The 19,470-nt window shown below is 40.5% G+C and overlaps 1 pseudogene; it reads left to right on the top strand.

Moving 5' to 3' along the window:
- The first annotated feature begins 222 nt into the window (after positions 1–222).
- Positions 223–19,470, top strand: part of LOC122005959 — a 90,522-nt pseudogene continuing 71,274 nt past the window's right edge.

Below are 19,470 nucleotides of genomic sequence, written 5' to 3'. Positions count from 1 at the left end.
AACACAAAGGAAACCGATGGGTGTGCAAGTGGTACAACAGCAACAGCGGCTATTGATGGCAACAGAGGTGAAGACGAAGGATGTGGTGGCCATTGAATCGCACATAGAACAAGCAAATCTGCGTCGTTGTGTGCCACTAGTATCCGGCAAGGAATCTGGATGTTTCCCCCTTTTTTTATTATTGAGAAAGAGATGTTTATTTGGAGATTAAATATTGACCTGATGGATTGGAGCTGGAGCTTCTGGCGCTCCTCCTCTGAGATGGTGGCGAAGGTAGCGTTGCCCTGCTGTGCGCCGTCCTTGATGGTAGTGGTCGGCGCCGACCTCTTCTTCTGCAGGGAGTGCAGTTCGTCGATGGTCTTCGCCTTCACCGGCGGCGCGCTGTCGTCGTGGCAGATCCCGTTCTCCGGTTTCTCCCTCCCGTGCATCTGGATCTTCGGTAACCCATTGGAGAACGCCGCCGCTCATCAGGAAACGAGAAGGAGTACAACGTCGTATGAGGAGAGGGAAAGATAAATGGCTTAGGTTTGGGAACGCGAAAACACGACGCCGAAAAGAAAACAGTGAGGGAAAGAAAAACAACGTGTTGGATCGAGACGCGCTAGAGGGGGGTGAATAGCACTCGCGGCTATTTGTTCGATTATTGGAATCGTAAAACTATCAAAGTAAATTTACGCAGCGGAAGTAACGAACGCAATCACAGAAGAACACAAGTAGTTTTACTTCGTTCGGAGCCTAGGTCGACTCCTACTCGAAGGCCCGCGATCCTTGATCGCTTTCGGTGGGCAACACTTATAAGTACGAAAAAGGAGTACAAGATTTACAATTAGTACAGTAATTAAAAACAAGTATACCGACGACAGAATCGTAATCTAGAAGCTCCTGGTCGTCGTGGACTTGTAACAGCACTTCAGGGTCGTTGAATGAGCAGCACGCAGCACAAGGATTGCTTGGAAGTTGTATCCTGAAGCTGCTGGTCGAGACCCCTTATAAAGGGGGTTCAAGGCGCCTTACACTGTTCACCAAGGCGCCTTGAACGAGCCGAGTCACCCGCGTGGATCAGCACGGACCTGGTCGAACTCTATCTGGTTTAAGGCGCCTTCAGCCTATCCAAGGCGCCTATCCAAGGCGCCTTGAACTCCATTCAAGGCGCCTCCAGTCTGCTGCGCTGGCCTTTTCCTGGCTCGCACCCGAGGCGCCTCCAAGCTCCATAGAGGCGCCTCGGACACTGTTCATCCGAGTTGTAACTTGCTCCTTTGTTCCTGCAAAATGTGTTAGTCCCAAACACATACCCTGCAAAACAAAGTTAGCACAGAAACATAATGAATAAAAGATTTGACAGCATTCGAACTGTCCGGGTCTGACTTCGGGTTTCCAACCGGAAACCCTAGGTCGACCCGACGCCTACTGTTCCCTCTACGGGGAACGCGTCCTCACCTACTCCACTCAGGAGATTTACCTGTTGCCAGTACGATCCTCCAGATCGACTGGACTTTTGCTCGGCACTCGATGCTTCCGGACTTTCTGCTGAACATCCGCTTCACCGACCAGTCCAGACTTTCACCTGGTTCGCGACACCAGGACTTTCCACCTAGGGTTACCACCCCCTAGGACTTTTGCCTGAAGCCATCGACCTGCCAAGACTTTCCGCATAGGGTTACCACCCCCTATGACCTAGGGTTACCACCCCCTAGGGTTTTACCTTGCCTAACCGCAGTTAGGACTTTCCTGAAACACTCAGCAAAAGCTGTCAGATAACAAAGCACCTTAACTTTGAATCCTTTGCCATTATCAAAACTTAGGTTCGATCGTCGGATGCTTCCCGCACCAACACAACGAAGGGGGGAAATGACCAAATTCAATTACAACGGTTTTTTTTCAAAACTGTTGTCGTAGCCGCTAAAAACAAGGATAAAGACAACGGTTTATAAAACCGTTGTAAAAAGTGTTGTCGTTTTAAAAAAAACTTGCTCAATGACAACAGTTTTGCTAAAACCGTTGTCTTTTATATTTAATGGGGAGTTCAAAGACAACGGTTTTGGCAAAAACCGTTGTCTTTGAGCAAATACGCAACGCTTTCTCTTAAAACCGTTGTCGTAGGGGTGTTGTCGTTTGCAGTTTTTGTTGTAGTGATAGGGAATGTAAAGGTACAATTATATAGTGATGTTTGTTTTATATCTTTGTATGTAGTATTTGTTGTAAAATACAGTGTTATGTATGATATGAGATGTGTATACTAAATTATCACAGGAATAACAATACTATTGCTTAGTGAAAAAAAACACAATTTCCAAATCACCAAGGTGGTGTAGATCTTAGAAAAGAGACATAACTTCACACCATATCTTATGAAAACAAAAAACTTGGGATTTTTCAGAAATCCAAATAGGTCGACAGTGGTTTCAAGTCTACAAGGTCTGCTTGGAAATATAAACTAGGCATGTAATTTGGGAACTCCAAAGTAACTAAGTTAAGAGTTAAAATAAATTGGTGTTGAGGTAGGTGTTTGCCCCGTAAATTAAAATTCGACAGGGTGTGTGTTGTTGTTGTTCATTGAATGGAAATCCATAAGTTTCACATGTTTTGTGCCAACTGCATGGAGCAAGAACTTCATTTGTATTGGTTAGAACCAAGATTTGACACCATATCTAGCTTCTCCCCTCTTAAACCTTGTTAGGGAATGGGAATTTAAAGAAATATAAGTGTCATAGCCCCATCAGTGGGTTTCGATCAAAACCCACTGATGGACCTAGACTTCTCCGATTGAACTCATTTAAAGTCTCGTGAGTTTGTGGTGTTGTGAGGACTAGAACAATGTTATATATTATTGATTTAAAGCTCTCCACAGTTGCTCCATCATGATGATAGATTTCAGCATGACGTTGGGCCTGATATAGGATTATATTAGGCCCAAGTTGGGCCTGATATAAGATATATAAGACCCAAGTTGAGCCTGATAAGGTATCATATCAGGCCCAACATGGGCTTGATTGCTTTGAACCTCGATTGGTTTGTTCAACCGATAACAATCCAAGTTGATGTTCCCGATATCTAAAACCTGAGTCTATATCTCCGTTCTATAAACTAAAAACTTGCTGCATATTGTGATTTGTGAATTAGTTTAGAAATTCAAATAGGCTATAGGTCGAGCACTTGATGTGAAGTAATTTAAACGTGTGATTGGAAATTTCTAATTCTATTGGAATTTAGCTTAAATATCCTACTAATTATTGACTGTTAAAATAAATTAGTGGTAAGGTAGGTGCTTTCCCCGTAAATTAGAATTTGACAGGGTGTGTGTTGTTGTTTATTGAATGGGAATCCATAAATTTCACATGTTTCGTGTCAACTAGCACGGAGCAAGAACTTCATTTGTATAGGTTAGACTCAAGATTTAGCACCATATCTAGCTTCTCCCCTCTCAAATCTTGTTAGGGAATGGAAATTTAAAGAAATTTAAGTATCGTAGGCCTATTAGTGGGTTTCAGTCAAAACCCATTGATAGACCTAGACTTCTCTGATTGAACCCATTTAAAGTCTCATGAGTTTATGGTATTGTGAGGACTAGAACAGTGCTATATATTACTGATTTAAAGGTCTCCACAGTTGCTCCATCATGATGATAGATTTCAGCATGACGTTGGGCCTGATATAAAATATATCAGGCCCACGTTGGGCCTGATACGGTATTATTGTTGGAATGTATACTTAAAAGTTTAGCTTTTGTACACATTTATTTTGAAATAAAGAATCACATTGGTCAAATATTTACATTTATTTGTTAAATGTAATTGTTCAATTAATTTATATAGTAGATAACATGGAGTGTGGAGTCACACTTAGAAGATCATGTTGTCGGTTCTCTATAAATTATAAACAGTTGCTCACGACTAAGATGGAAAGGAACAAACCATCAGAATAGACGAAGTGTAATTAAGTATTAGTTTATCTTGACTAATAAATTACACTGATACACTTTAAGTGTATTGAGTATGACCATTTAGGTAAGTTCTTTTTGTACTGACTTAGTAAAAGAACTAGACCTTAGTTATTATGGAAGTGTGTGCTCTTAATCCTAATATAATAACAAGCATGTATATTTAATATTTATTTCTTTGACTTATCAAAGGGTGAGGTTTAGCTCGATAAATCAATATGCCCGATAAGTTGGGAAATGATATTACTTATAGTATGTGTTGTTGATTATAGAAGGAATCTATGTCCTAGTGATCTAGGTTGAGAATATCCCCAAGATGAGCTCATAAGGATTGCCATGTTAAACCCTGCAGGTGGACCCAGTCCAACATGACAATAAAGTTGAGTGGTACTACACTTGGAGCTAGATATTAATTAAATGAGTTATCAATAACTCACTTAATTAGTGGGCATTCGTAATCTTAAACACAGGGAGACTAACACACTCATGATAAGAAGGAGCCCATAATGTAATTTGGGATTGGTGCGGTAGTGCGGTAATAACTCTCTAGTGGAATGAGTTATTATCGATGAACTTGAGTTGTGTGTTCAGGGCGAGCACGGGATACTCAAGCTCATCGGAAGGCCAAAACCAATTTCTCCTCTAGGTCCCTATTGTAGCCTCAATAAAGCCTCAAGTCCATCCAAAGAAAAGCCTATCTTGGTGTCCAAGAAGGGGTCGGTTCATTGCTTGGTGACCAAGCAATGGCCGGCCACATATTCTCTAGAAATGGACGGCCCTTGCCTTGGGCAAGGGGGCCGACCGCAATATTTAAATTTGGAAGGTTGTTTTTGAATTTTTAAATTTCCTCAGATATTTACAATTTGTAAAAAGAGAGATTTTAAAAATTTATAAAATTTTCCTAATTTAAATTAGGCCACAAGGTTTTAAAAGAGAGTTGTAAAATTTATAAAACTTTCTTTTAAAAAGAAATATTATTAGAGATGTTTTAAATTTTAAAACTTGGTTTTAAATTTTAAAACTTTCCTTTTAATATCCACATTAGAAAAAAAAAAGAGTTTGTAAAATTTTATTAGAAGTTTTCTTCTTTCAAAATTTTATAAATTTTTTTTCTTTCTTTCCCTTTTAATAAGTGGCCGGCCACCTTGCTTGGTGCCCAAGCAAGGGGTCGGTCAAATAATTAAACATCAACAAATAGTTGTTTAATTAATAAATCAATCTAGGATTGATTAATTAAAAGGAAAGAAAAAGAAAAAAAAGGAAATAGGAATGAGTCTAATTTTTTATAAAACTCTTTCCATAATTTTCCGTTGGGAAACTAATATAAAAAGGGGGGAAGGGGAGGCCTTGAAAAACATAACAATTGATATTGTGTTGTTGGAGATCATCAAGTGGCCGGCCCCTCTCCCTCTCTTCCCTTTGCTCTCTTTTTCTCCTTTGTGGTGGTGGTGGCCGAATTCTAGAGAAGGAGGAGAAGTTTTCCGGGTGGTGTTCGTCCTGGAGGATCGTCGCCCACACGACGTCCAAGAGGAGGCGAGGGATACGGCAGAAGATCTCGAGGTTTTTAACATACAAGGAAGAGGTATAACTAGTATTTAATTTTTGCATCATACTAGTTAATTTTTCTTTGTATAAATACCAAATACAAGAGGCATTCGATTCTTGTTTTTCAAATTTAATTTCGATGTTGTGTTCTTTTTCTTTTTTCCTTGTGATTTGATTGTTCCTTTTGGTTAACCTAGAGTTATATAAGGAAATTAAATATTAACTTTCCTTAAAAGACTTTGTCTAGTCGGTGGTGGTTGCTCCCATATCCAGGAAGGCCAAGTGCCTCGCCATGCAGTACTGGAAGCCAATTTTGGAAACTAATATTTAATTGAATTTATAACCTAGGTGATTTGGATCAAACGTGTTAAGTTCCGCAGGAGATCCAAATCTAAACCTAAAAGAACATATAAGTTAAACTTGGAATCAAACGTGTTAAGTTCCACAGGAGATACAAGTTTAACTTAAAAGAACACATGGTAGCTAGGAAAGGTTCAGATCACGTACAAAATTTTTGTACAGTGGAGCCATTGGGTTTTCCGAGTAGCAACCAACAAGTGGTATCAGAGCGAGGTTTTACTCTGTTTATTTGGTATTAGTTTAATTATGCACATGTCATACATAATTTAGGCAGGTTAATAGTAGGATGTTCTAACTTTGTGGATGCAGGATCCAACTATTATGGCTTATAGTTATTATGTGTGTGATTGGACCCTTGGACATGTCAAGTGCATTTATTATGTGTGCATGATTGTATTATAAAATACAGCAGGAGCTGTATTTAGTTTTATTAGGATTTTATTTTTTGATCTAGTTACATGTACATTCTATTTATGGAATATAGGATCGATGGATGTAAATTTTTATTTTATGTTCAATCTAGTTCACATGTACATTCCTTCGAGGAATATAGGATCGAAAAATGTAAAATTCTGTTTATGTCGCGGATCGAATCTTGCAAGGCGTGGAACCTTTTTGAGGACCAGAGACGCAGCGGAACAAGGGGCAAGATGGATGCGACAATTAGACCCGGTGGCAGTGGCCAAAGATGGCAGCAGCTAGGGTTGGCGACACACGGAGGACAGCAATAGATAAAAGCCATAATAGTTGAAAATAGTTTTTCTATTTATTGCTTTTTATGCTGTGACTGTGTGTGCTTGTTAGTATGCATGTTTAGTAGGCTAGCATAGTCAAAATTCCTCACTTTAAATAACTAAGTGGGAGAGGGATTTAATTTTAAATAAATTCCACGGTCTCCATTACTGGTTTATAAGTGATGCAACAAGCTTGCGCGTTGGCTCTGAGTGCCTTCCTCCATATCGGATGAGCTTGTTTGCGGATCACTAGATTAAACTTCCATTCTTAGGATGACTATAGGAAGTTAATTAAGAGCGTGTGATCTTCCCCATCGGAAGGGGCACAATCTTATTAATGGACTTAGTGTCAAGTAATGGTACACACTTAGGCACGTCTAATAGTATCCTCCCCATCAGAGTCACTGCTATTATTCATGTGACCAAAGTAAACCAACTATTAATTTTATTTGTCAAAAAGTTAGGTTGACAAGATAATAAAATTAATGGGTAAAACCCTCCTTTTATAAATGTTGAATTTGTATACGTCCACACTATCGTGGCATACAAAATTCACGGTGTTTTGAGGTGTTGGTTAATTTAAAATAGTATTGTTTGAGGAATCAATATTATTCTAAATTTAGAGTTCTGACCAAAAGTTATTTATGATTCTTAGGATGACTTTCAACCCACTGGCCATCATACTAAAAGAGAACAGACTTACTGGTCCTAACTACATAGATTGGAAAAGGAACCTGGACATTGTTCTTACTGCTGAGGGCTATAAGTTTGTACTGTCAGAGGAATGCCCAGAAACACCTAGCAATGATTCTACCCCAGAGGAGATTCAGTATCATAGTAAATGGGTAAAAGCTGATGAGATGGCGCGGTGTTACATCTTGGCTTCGATGTCAAATGTATTGCAACATCAGCATCAGGACTTACCAACAGCCTATGATATAATGAACAATCTCAAGGAACTCTTCGGACATCAGAATCGGGCTGCTAGGCAAGAGGCAATGAGAAAACTGATGACAGCCACCATGACTGAGGGGACTCCCGTGAGGGATCATATTCTCAAGATGATGGCTTACTTAAACGAAATACAAGTTCTTGGAGGGGAAATTGATGGGGAAACCCAGGTCGATATCATCCTCCAAACGCTGCCCAAAAGTTTTGAGCATTTTCGCCTGAACTATAATATGAATAAAAGGATGTATTCATTGGCGGAACTTCTGACAGAACTTGAGCATCAGAAGGTTGTTTCGTCAACATTCTCAAATTTACTATGCTGAAAATGGTTCTACTTCTAAGCCGAAAGGCAAGAAGAAGAAGAAACAAAATGGCTCAGCAAAGAAGGTGAATAAACCTCAAGGTGCAGGACAAAAAGCTGGAATAAAGAAGTCGAAGGGCGAGTGCTTTATTTGCAAGCAGACTGGACATTGGAAGGCGGACTGTCCTCGTAGGAAACAGAACAATAAAGGTATATCTCATACTCTAGTTGTTGAAACATGTTTAGCGGTGTTATCTACCAGCACCTGGTGTGTAGATACGGGAGCCACTGATCATGTCTGTAATTTCTTGCAGGGGTTCCAGGAAACCCGACGACTATCTGAAGGAGAGATTACCGTCTACATGGGCAATGCTACTAAGGTGGCAACTGTTGCAGTGGGAGATGTCTACTTATCTTTTAATAGGAATAGAAATTTGGTTTTAAGAAATTGTCTTTATGCACCCAGTTTTAGAAAGAATTTAATTTCAGTTTCTAAACTGTTTTTGGATGGATATTCAGTTTCCTTTAGTAATGATGTAGTTATTAAGAGAAATAAAGTGATTATCTGTTCTGGTGCATTAGTTGGCAATTTATATACTTTAAATCCAATTTCTCCCACAAAACATAATATGGAAATTAATAACACATCTTCTAATTCAAATAAGAGAAAAGAACCTTCGGAAATAAACCAAGCATATCTTTGGCATCTAAGGCTTGGTCATATTAACTTAAGTAGGATTCAGAGGCTTATAGCCGATGGACTCTTGGGTTCATTAGAGTTGGAAAATTTTCCAACTTGTGAATCTTGCTTGGAAGGTAAAATGACCAAGAGGCCTTTCAAGGCTAAGGTGTTTCCAACTTGTTGGAGTGTATACTTAAAAGTTTAGCTTTTGTACACATTTATTTTGAAATAAAGAATCACATTGGTCAAATGTTTACATTTATTTGTTAAATGTAATTGTTCAATTAATTTATATATTAGATAACATGGAGTGTGGAGTCACACTTAGAAGATCATGTTGTCGGTTCTCTATAAATTATAAACAGTTGCTCACGACTAAGATGGAAAGGAACAAACCATCAGAATAGACGAAGTGTAATTAAGTATTAGTTTATCTTGACTAATAAATTACACTGATATACTTTAAGTGTATTGAGTAGGATCATTTAGATAAGTTCTTTTTGTACTGACTTAGTAAAAGAACTAGACCTTAGTTATTATGGAAGTGTGTGCTCTTAATCCTAATATAATAACAAGCATGTATATTTAATATTTATTTCTTTGACTTATCAAAGGGTGAGGTTTAGCTCGATAAATTAATATGCCCGATAAGTTGGGAAATGATATTACTTATAGTATGTGTTGTTGATTATAGAAGGAATCTATGTCCTAGTTATCTAGGTTGAGAATGTCCCCAAGAGGAGCTCATAAGGATTGTCATGTTAAACCCTGCAGGTGGACCTAGTCCAACATGACAATAAAGTTGAATGGTACTACTCTTGGAGCTAGATATTAATTAAATGAGTTGTCAGTAACTCACTTAATTAGTGGGCATTCGTAATCTTAAACACAGTGAGACTAACACACTCATGATAATAATGTAATTTGGGATTGGTGCGGTAGTGCGGTAATAACTCTCTAGTGGAATGAGTTATTATCGATGAACTTGAGTTGTGTGTTCGGGGTGAGCACGGGATACTCAAGCTCATCGGAAGGCCAAAACCAATTTCTCCTCTTGGTCTCTGTTGTAGCCTCAATAAAGCCTCAAGTCCATCCAAAGAAAAGCCTATCTTGGTGTCCAAGAAGGGGCCGGTTCATTGCTTGGTGACCAAGCAATGGCCGGCCACATATTCTCTAGAAATGGCCGGCCCTTGCCTTGGGCAAGGGAGCCGGCCGCAATATTTAAATTAGGAATATTGTTTTTGAATTTTTAAATTTCCTCAGATATTTACAATTTGTAAAAAAAGAGATTTTAAAAATTTATAAAATTTTCCTAATTTAAATTAGGCCACAAGGTTTTAAAAGAGAGTTGTAAAATTTATAAACCTTTCTTTTAAAAAGAAATATTATTAGAGATGTTTTAAATTTTAAAACTTTCCTTTTAATATCCACATTAGAAAAAAAAGAGAGAGTTTGTAAAATTTTATTAAAATTTTTCTTCTTTTAAAATTTTATAAATTTTTTTTCTTTCTTTCCCTTTTAATAAGTGGCCGGCCACCTTGCTTGGTGCCCAAGCAAGGGGCCGGTCAAATAATTAAACATCAACAAATAGTTGTTTAATTAATAAATCAATTTAGGATTGATTAATTAAAAGGAAAGAAAAAGAAAAAAAAAAGGAAATAGGAATGAGTCTATTTTTTTATAAAACTCTTTCCATAATTTTCCGTTGGGAAACTAATATAAAAAGGGGGGAAGGGGAGGCCTTGAAAAACATAACAATTGATATTGTGTTGTTGGAGATCATCAAGTGGCCGGCCCCTCTCCCTCTCTTCCCTTTGCTATCTTTTGCTCCTTTGTGGTGGTGGTGGCCGAATTCTAGAGAAGAAGGAGAAGCTTTCCGGGTGGTGTTCGTCTTGGAGGATCGTCGCCCACACGACGTCCAAGAGGAGGCGAGGGATACGGCAGAAGATCTCGAGGTTTTTAACATACAAGGAAGAGGTATAACTAGTATTTAATTTCCGCATCATACTAGTTAATTTTTCTTTGTATAAATACCAAATACAAGAGGCATTCGATTCTTGTTTTTCGAATTTAATTTCGATGTTGTGTTCTTTTTCTTTTTTCCTTGTGATTTGATTGTTCCTTTTGGTTAACATAGAGTTATATAAGGAAATTAAATATTAACTTTCCTTAAAAGGCTTTATCTAGTCGGTGGTGGTTGCTCCCATATCCAGGAAGGCCAAGTGCCTCGCCATGCAGTACTGGAAGCCAATTTTGGAAACTAATATTTAATTGAATTTATAACCTAGGTGATTTGGATCAAACGTGTTAAGTTCCGCAGGAGATCCAAATCTAAACCTAAAAGAGCATATAAGTTAAACTTGGAATCAAACGTGTTAAGTTCCACAGGAGATACAAGTTTAACTTAAAAGAACACATGGTAGCTAGGAAAGGTTCAGAACACGTACAAAATTTTTGTACAGTGGAGCCATTGGGTTTTCTGAGTAGCGACCAACAATTATATCAAGCCCAACATGGGCCTGATTGCTTAGTACCTTGGCCAGTTTACTCAATCGATCACAATCCAAGTTGATGATCCCGATATCTAAAACTTGAGGCTATATCTCCGTTCTATAAACTAAAAACTTGCTACATATTGTGATTCGTGAATTAGTTTAGAAATTCAAATAGGCTATAGGTCGAGCACTTGATGTGAAATAATTTAAACATGTGATTGGAAATTTCTAATTCTATTAGAATTTAGCTTAAATATCTTATTAATTGTTGATAGTTAAAATAAATTGGTGGTAAGGTAGGTATTTTCCTCGTAAATTAGAATTCGACAGGGTGTGTGTTGTTGTTCATTGAATGGAAATCCATAAGTTTCACATATTTTGTGCCAACTAGCACGGAGCAAGATCTTCATTTGTATTTGTTAGACCCAAGATTTGACACCATATATAGCTTCTCCCCTCTCAAACCTTTCTAGGGAATGGGAATTTAATGAAATATAAGTGTCGTAGGCCCATCAGTGAGTTTTAGTCAAAACTCACTAATGGACCTAGACTTCTCCAATTGAACCCATTTAAAGTCTCATGAGTTTGTGGTGTTGTGAGGACTAGAACGGTGCTATATATTACTAATTTAAAGCTCTCCACAGTTGCTCCATCAAATGATAGATTTCAGCATGATGTTGGGTCTGATATGGGATGATATCAGACCCAAGTGGGGCCTGATATAAGATATATCAGACCTACATTGGGCCTGATATAAAATATATCAGGCCTACATTGGGCCTGATACGGTATCATATCAAGCCCAACGTGAGCTCGATTGCTTGGCACCTCGGTCGGTTTGTTCAACCGATCACAATCCAAGTTGATGATCCCGATATCTAAAAACCGAGGTTATATCTCCATTCTATAAACTAAAAACTTACTACGTATTGTGATTTGTGAATTAGTTTAGAAATTCAAATAGGCTATAGGTCGAGCACTTGATGTGAAGTAATTTAAACGTATGATTGAAAATTTCTAATTTTATTGGAATTTAACTTAAATATCTTACTAATTGTTGACAGTTAAAATAAATTGATGGTAAGGTAGGTGTTTTTCTCATAAATTAGAATTCGTTAGGGTGTGTGTTGTTGTTCATTGAATGGAAATCCATAAATTTCACATGTTCCGTGCCAACTTGCACGGAGCAAGATCTTCATTTATATTAGTTAGATCCAATATTTGACACCATATCTAGCTTCTCCCCTATCAAACCTGTTAGATTGAGAAGCACCAAAGAGGGGGGGTGAATAGTGCTCATGGGTTCACGCGTTTTGTAATCGGAAATTCGACGAGTAATGCAGCGGAAATAAAATCAAACACACAGAAAGACCTAAGTGTTTACTTGGTTCAGAGCCTTGGGCGACTCCTACTCCAAGGTCCGCGATCGTTAATCACTTTCGGTGGGCAACAACTATATAGCGCAAAAGTGTACAAGAGTATTACAATTGAACAGTATTGAAAACTTATACCGACAACAAGAAATCTTAAAACTGAAGCTCCGGGTCGTCGGTGGCTTATCGTAGCTTGGCCGGAACATCTCGTTAGTAGCTTATTAAAGACAGATGGCTTTTCAGGTGATGCTCTGAAGTGCTGCTCGAGACAACCTTTTATAGGCCATTGAGGGCGCCTCCAATGCCCCATGGAGGCGCCTCAAACCAAATTCTATCCTGAGTTTACCGCTGTGATAAGCCTTCGCGTCGCTACTGTTTATCCGCCTGGAGGCGCCTCCATCAACCATTGAGCTGCCTTCAAGCCAGCGTCCAGGGCGCCTTAGCTGTCCTCGAGGGCGCCTCCAAGCTCGCTGCGCAGCCAACCCATCTTTGCACCCGAGGCGCCTCCCAGCTTCATTGAGGGTGCCTCGGGTATTGTTCATCTTAGGCAAGATGTGCACTTTAGTCCCTGCAAAATATGTTAGTTCAAAAAACACCTACATACCCTGCAAGACAAAGTTAGTACACATACAAATCCAATAGAAGAAGTAATTGACAGTCTCCGAGCTGTCCGGTTCTGACTTCGACTTTCCGACCGGAAACCCTAGGTTGAACCGACGACTACTGTTCCCTCTTCCGGGAAACGCGTCCTCACCTACTCCACTCAAGAGAGCATACCTGATGCTAGTCTGGTTCTCCAGATCGACTGGACTTTTTGCCTAGGGTTACCACCCCCTAGAGTTTTTTGCCACCTAGGGTTACCTCCCCCTAGGACCTAAGGTTACCTCCCTTAGGATTTTCACAACCTAGGGTTACCACCCCCTAGGACCTAAAGTTGCCTCCCCTTAGGGTTTTCCTCCACCTAGGGTTACCACCCCCTAGGACCTAAGGTTACCGCCCCTTAGGGTTTTCCACCTGTCTAACCGCAGTTAGGACTTTCCTACAAACTCATTCAAGTACATTAGATAACAACACAACTTAACTTGAACCCTTTGACATAATCAAAATATAGGTTCACTCGTCGGATGCTTCCTGCACCAAAAAAACCTTGTTAGGGAATGGAAATTTAAAGAAATATAAGTGTCGTAGCTCCATCAATGGGTTTCGGTCAAAATCCACTAATGAACCTAGACTTCTCCGATTGAACCCATTTAAAGCCTCGTGAGTTTGTGGTGTTGTGAGGACTGGAACGGTGCTATATATTATTGATTTAAAGCTCTCCACAGTTGCTCCATCTCATGATGATAGTGTTGGAACCCCAAAGGTTGTTTTGATGTGATCAACAAGTTAAGTTAGGTCCTGTGGTATTTTAACCTTGTGTCTAAGTGTGCAGGAGCTTAGGAGCACAGGGAGTCAAGCATAAGACGTAGTTAGCGAGAAGGATGACATGGGAGAGTGCGTCTGAGGGACGAGGCATTGTGAAAGAGTACATCGGCGGACGAGAAGGAAGCGTGTGGTGTTTCCGAGGAACGAGAAGCCGGAGCGGAAGATTGCTCATGGAGCAAGAGATGCAGCTAGCGAGAAGGTCGGCACGGGAGAGTGCGTCCGAGGGACGAAGAGCTGCGGATGAGTACACTGGCGGATGAGAAGGAAGTACGCGATGATTCCGAGGGACGAGAAGTCAGAGCGGAAGCCTGCTCGAGAAGGCCGAAAGTTAGGTTCAGGTGAGCCCTATTTTGGATGGCCGAGATCACCCAAGCAAGCAGAGCCAAAGTGGAAGACCCGGACCGAGGCGAGCTGAACCGGTGTAGAGGATCCGGACAGAAAAAAGTCAACTCTATTGACTTTCTTGGTCCGGGCACCCAGACTAGTCCGGGGCACCCGGAACCCTTTCGAGCGCCCGAACTTGGTTGCTATCTAGATCGCGATTAAACGCGATGTATGCAAGAAGGGATAAAGTTTTATCCCCTCTCAGGTACGTGGAACCCTTCCAAGCGCCCCGACCAAGGCTATAAATATAGCCTTGGTCCAAGAAGCTCAACAAGACAAGCAATTCTGATTACAACACTTGTATGCTTTCATTGTTAGTTTAGCTTCTTATTTTCTCTATGCTTGAATGTTGTAAGAGGCTTTTCCACCCGAAAGGAGATATCTATTGCACTTTATTCTCCTTGGATTAACAACCTCCTCGGTTGTAACCAAGTAAACCCCCTTACCTCTACTCTTTTAGTTTATTGCTTTTAAATTAATGCAAGTGTTCTTTTGAAAGTCCGAGAAGGGTTTGTTTTTTATTTTTGCAGGGCTATTCAACCCCCGTTCTAGCCGGCCAATGTGGTGCAACAAGTGGTATCAGAGTAAGGACGCCTCAGGAGGACTAACCACCGACTGAAGCAACGAGAGGACCGAAACAAACATCTACCCACCACACTTAGAGGGGGAGTTCGCTATTTGGAAGCGACGAATGCAGGTTTATTTTAAAACTGATTTTAATATGTTATTAACAATGACGTATGGTTATGAATCTCCAAAGGATACAAAAGGAGAAGAACTTGAGGAGCATCAATGGATTGACGAGCAGTGCGATGAATTCATGACAAACAGTAAGGTTGAATCCCACCTTCTGAGTGTACTACCTACTCAAGATCTCGAAAAAGTCGGAAAATACAGAAGTGCAAAAGAACTTTGAAAAAAATTCTTGAAGCTCTATGAAGAACCATTTAAAGTCGACTCCTCGATGGACACCGAGCCGTCGTCAGAAGAATCCGAGACGGAGGAAATTACTGGGGTAACCCTAACAGCCGAATTCCATCCCGAGGACATAGAAAACTTATCCCAAATAAGCATCGATAAATAGGGAGAGTCTTCGGAAGAAAGCAGCTCAATAGGGGGAGCATCAAAAGTCAACAAAGTAAGTCAGGTACAGTCTCCACCTCCTGACCAGTCTCCACCTCCTGACCAATTGCTTAATTCGATTAAAATACCGTCGAAAGATTTTTTTGAGTTAAAAATTATATTATCGAAACATTCTTGCAAATTAGAAATTAAAAATAAAACAAAGAATAATGAGTTTAAAGAAACTCTAGCAACAGATTGTCAATTAAAGAATCTCGACAAACTAACAAGAGAAAATGACATGTTAAAGGAACAAATATAATTTTCTGCGTGTTCAAAATTCCCTGCTTTAAATTTGAGAAATTATGACAAACTAAAATGGAAATTTAAACATCACTAACCTAAACTGTGAATTAGACTTAGCGCCTTCAGCAAAAAAATTAAATAGTTAATTTTCTTATGAGACTTTGTCTAAGAAAGTGATTGTTGCTCTAATAACCAAGAAGGCCTAGTGCTTCTCCACTGCCTGGAAGCCAAAATATTGAAATAAAATGTTTAATTAACTTATTGATAAAGTATTGAAAGGAAATAATGCTTTAAGATATTTTTAAACATTTTTTAGAAAAAATTTCTCAAAATTGTCTAAAAATTGCCTAAGTTAGAATTTTCTTTTACCTAGAAAATTTTTTTGCTTAAAATTTTTTACTTATTCTTAAAAATAATTTTTAGGAAAAATTTCTGAAAAAATATTTGTTAAACATTTTTTACTTAGAAATTTCTTTGAAAATTATTACAAATTTTTAGTAATATCAAAATAATTTTTTAAAGTTTTCCAAAATTATTACCCTTAGATTTTTTTTAACCCCATTTTTTATGTGATCAAAGAGGGAGAAGGAAAAGTATAAGTCTAAGGGGAGGTAGACTACAATTTTTCTATCTTTTTTGTACTTTATTGCAATATTAGTTATTTTACTCTTATGTCTATTTACCCTATCTTAACTTGGGTTGCTCATATCAAAAAGGGAGAGATTGTTGGAACCCTAAAGGTTATTTTGATGTGATCAACAAGTTAAGTTAGGTCATGTGGTGTTTTAACCTTATGTCTAAGTGTGCAGGAGCTTAAGAGCACAGGGAGTCGAGCAGAAGACGCAGCTAGTGAGAAGGACGACACGGGAGAGTGTGTCTGAGGGACGAGGCACTACGAAAGAGTACACCGGCGGACGAGAAGGAAGCGTGCGGTGGTTCCGAGGAACGAGAAGCCAGAGCAGAAGATTGCTCGAGGAGCAAGAGACGTAGCTAATGAGAAGGTCGACACGGGAGAGTGCGTCCGAGGGATGAAGAGCTACATATGAGTATGCTAGCAGACGAGAAGGAAGCACGTGATGATTCCGAGGGATGAGAAGCTAGAGCGGAAGGCTACTCGAGAAGGTCGGAAGTTGGGTTCGGGTGAGCCCTATTCCGAATGGCCGAGATCACCCAAGTAAGCAGAGCCAGAGCGGAAGACCTAAACCAAGGCGAGCTAAACCGGAGCAGAGGACAAGGACTGAAAAAAGTCAACTCTATTGATTTTCTTGGTTTGGGCGCCTAGAACCATTCCGAGCGCCCAGACTAGTCCGGGGTGCCCGGAACCATTCCGGGCGCCCAGACCAGTCCAAGGCGCCTTGAATCCTTCTGGGTGCCCGGACTTGGTTGCTATCTAGATCGTAGTTAAACGCGATCTATGCGAGAAGGGATAAAGTTTTATCCCCTCTCAAGCACCTGGAACCCTTCCAGGCACCCCGACCAAGGCCATAAATATAGCCTTGGTCCAAGAAGCTCAACAAGACAAGCAATTCTGATTACAACACTTGTATGCTTTCATTGTTAGTTTAGCTTCTTATTTTCTCTGTGCTTGAATATTGTAGAGGCTTCTCCGCCCGAAAGGAGATATCTATTGTGCTTCATTCTCCTTGGATTAACAATCTCCCCAGTTGTAACCAAGTAAACCTCCTTGCCTCTACTCTTTTAGTTTATTGCTTTTAAATTAATGCAAGTGTTCTTTTGAAAGTCCGAGAAGGGTTTGCTTTTTTATTTTTGCAAGGCTATTCAACCCCCCTTCTAGCCGGCCAACGCGGTTCAACAAATAGATTTCAGCATAACGTTGGGCCTAATATAAGATATATCAGGCCCACGTTGGGCTTGATAAGGTATCATATCAGTCCCAACGTTGGCCTGATTGCTTTGCACCTCAGTCAGTTTGTTCAACCGATCACAATCCAAGTTGATGATCCCGATATCTAAAACCTGAGGATATATCTCCATTCTATAAACTAAAAACTTGCTACGTATTGTGATTCATGAATTAGTTTAGAAATTCAAATAGGCTATAGGTCGAGCACTTGGTGTGAAGTAATTTAAACGTGTGATTGGAAATGTCTAATTCTATTGGAATTTAGCTTAAATATGTTGGTGCAGTAAGCATCCGACGATCGAACCTCAGTTTTGATAATGGCAAAGGGATTCAAAGTTAAGATTCCTTGTTATCTAATATGTTGAATGAGTGTTTCAGGAAAGTCCTAACTGCGGTTAGGCAGGGGAAAATCCTAAGGGGGGGTAACCTTAGGTCATAGGGGGCGGTAACCCTAGGTGAAGGAAAATCCTAAGGGGGGGCAACCTTAGGTCCTAGGGGGCGGTAACCCTAGGTGGAGGAAAACCCTAAGGGGCGGCAACCTTAGGTCCTAGGGGGTGGTAACCCTAGGTGGAGAAAAACCCTAAGGGGCGGCAACCTTAGGTCCTAGGGGGTGGTAACCCTACGTGGAGAAAAACCCTAGGGGGCGGTAACCCTAGGTCCTAGGGGGTGGTAACCCTAGGCGGAAAGTCCAGTCGGTCTGGAGGACGCATTCCCCGTAGAGGGAACAGTAGGCGTCGGGTCGACCTAGGGTTTCCGGTCGGAAACCCGAAGTCAGACTCGGACAGTCCGGAGACTGTCTATACTTCTTTTATAATGTTTATTGTGCTAACTTTGTGTTGCAGGATAGTGTTTGGGACTAACATATCTTGCAGGTGCAAAGGAGCAACCTAAAGCCTCGGATGAACAGTGTCCGAGGCGCCTCCATGGAGCTTGGAGGCGCCTCGGGTGCAAGGCTGAGCTGGCTGCGAAGCACCATTGAAGGCGCCTTGTGAACAGTGGAAGGCGCCTTGAATCTGTGATAAGGTTCAACCAGTTCGCCCCTTATCTCCGCGGCTGACTCGGCCATTCAAGGCGCCTTGGTGAACAGTAGAAGGCGCCTTGAACACCCTTTATAAGGGGTTTCGACCAGCAGCTCTCTTCAACGAACTCCAAGCAATCCTTACGCTACAAGCTGCTCTAGAAACGCCCAGAAGTGCTGTTACAAGTCCCCGACAACCCGGAGCTTCAGATTCTGATACTTTATTGTTGTCGGTATAATTTGTTTTAGTTCTTTCAATTGTAATATCTTATTGTACATTTTACGAGCTTATAGTTGTTGCCCACGGTAAGCGATCAAGGATCGCGGGCCTTCGAGTAGGAGTCGCCTTAGGCTCCGAACGAAGTAAAATCTCTCGTGTCTCTCTGTGTGTGTTTGTTCTTTATTCCGCTGCGTGTTTTTAAACTCCGATAGTTTTCCGATTTGAAAAAGAAATAGCCACGGGCGCTATTCACCCCCCTCTAGCGCGTCTCGATCCAACAATTGGTATCAGAGCCTGAACTGCCAGAAGGTTTAACCGCCGACTGTGCACAAGAGCTATGGTCTGATTGAGCCATGTGGGTACAATATTGACCTCGAACAAAGAAAGTGGAGGCTCCTATGTTCGGATCAAGAGGACCAGACACCAGGCAGGAAGTCCTAGTTGCGACTAGGCAAGGAAGTCCTAGTAGGTCGGGTGGACCGAGGGGCAGGAAGACCTGGTGGGTCGAGGATCGGACGTGGGAAGCCTATGGTCCTTTGTTTGAGGGGGGGATTGTTGGGGTTGCAAGGTTGCAAACATAGTCCCATATTGGAAACACATGGGAAAGATCATGGGTTTATAATAGAAAAGATATCTCCATTGGAATGAGGCCTTTTGGGGAGAGCCCAAGAGCAAAACCATGAGGGCTTAGGCCCAAAGTGGACAATATCATGCCATTGTGGAGATATCTAAATTCTTTTAAAAATTTAGAGTTAGTTGAACCAAATATTATATCATCAACATAGATTTGAGCTATGAAGATGTCTTTCAAAA

The sequence above is a fragment of the Zingiber officinale genome, chromosome 1A (assembly GCF_018446385.1).
Source record: "Zingiber officinale cultivar Zhangliang chromosome 1A, Zo_v1.1, whole genome shotgun sequence".
NCBI lineage: Eukaryota > Viridiplantae > Streptophyta > Magnoliopsida > Zingiberales > Zingiberaceae > Zingiber > Zingiber officinale.
This window is presented reverse-complemented; position numbering and strand designations above follow the sequence as displayed.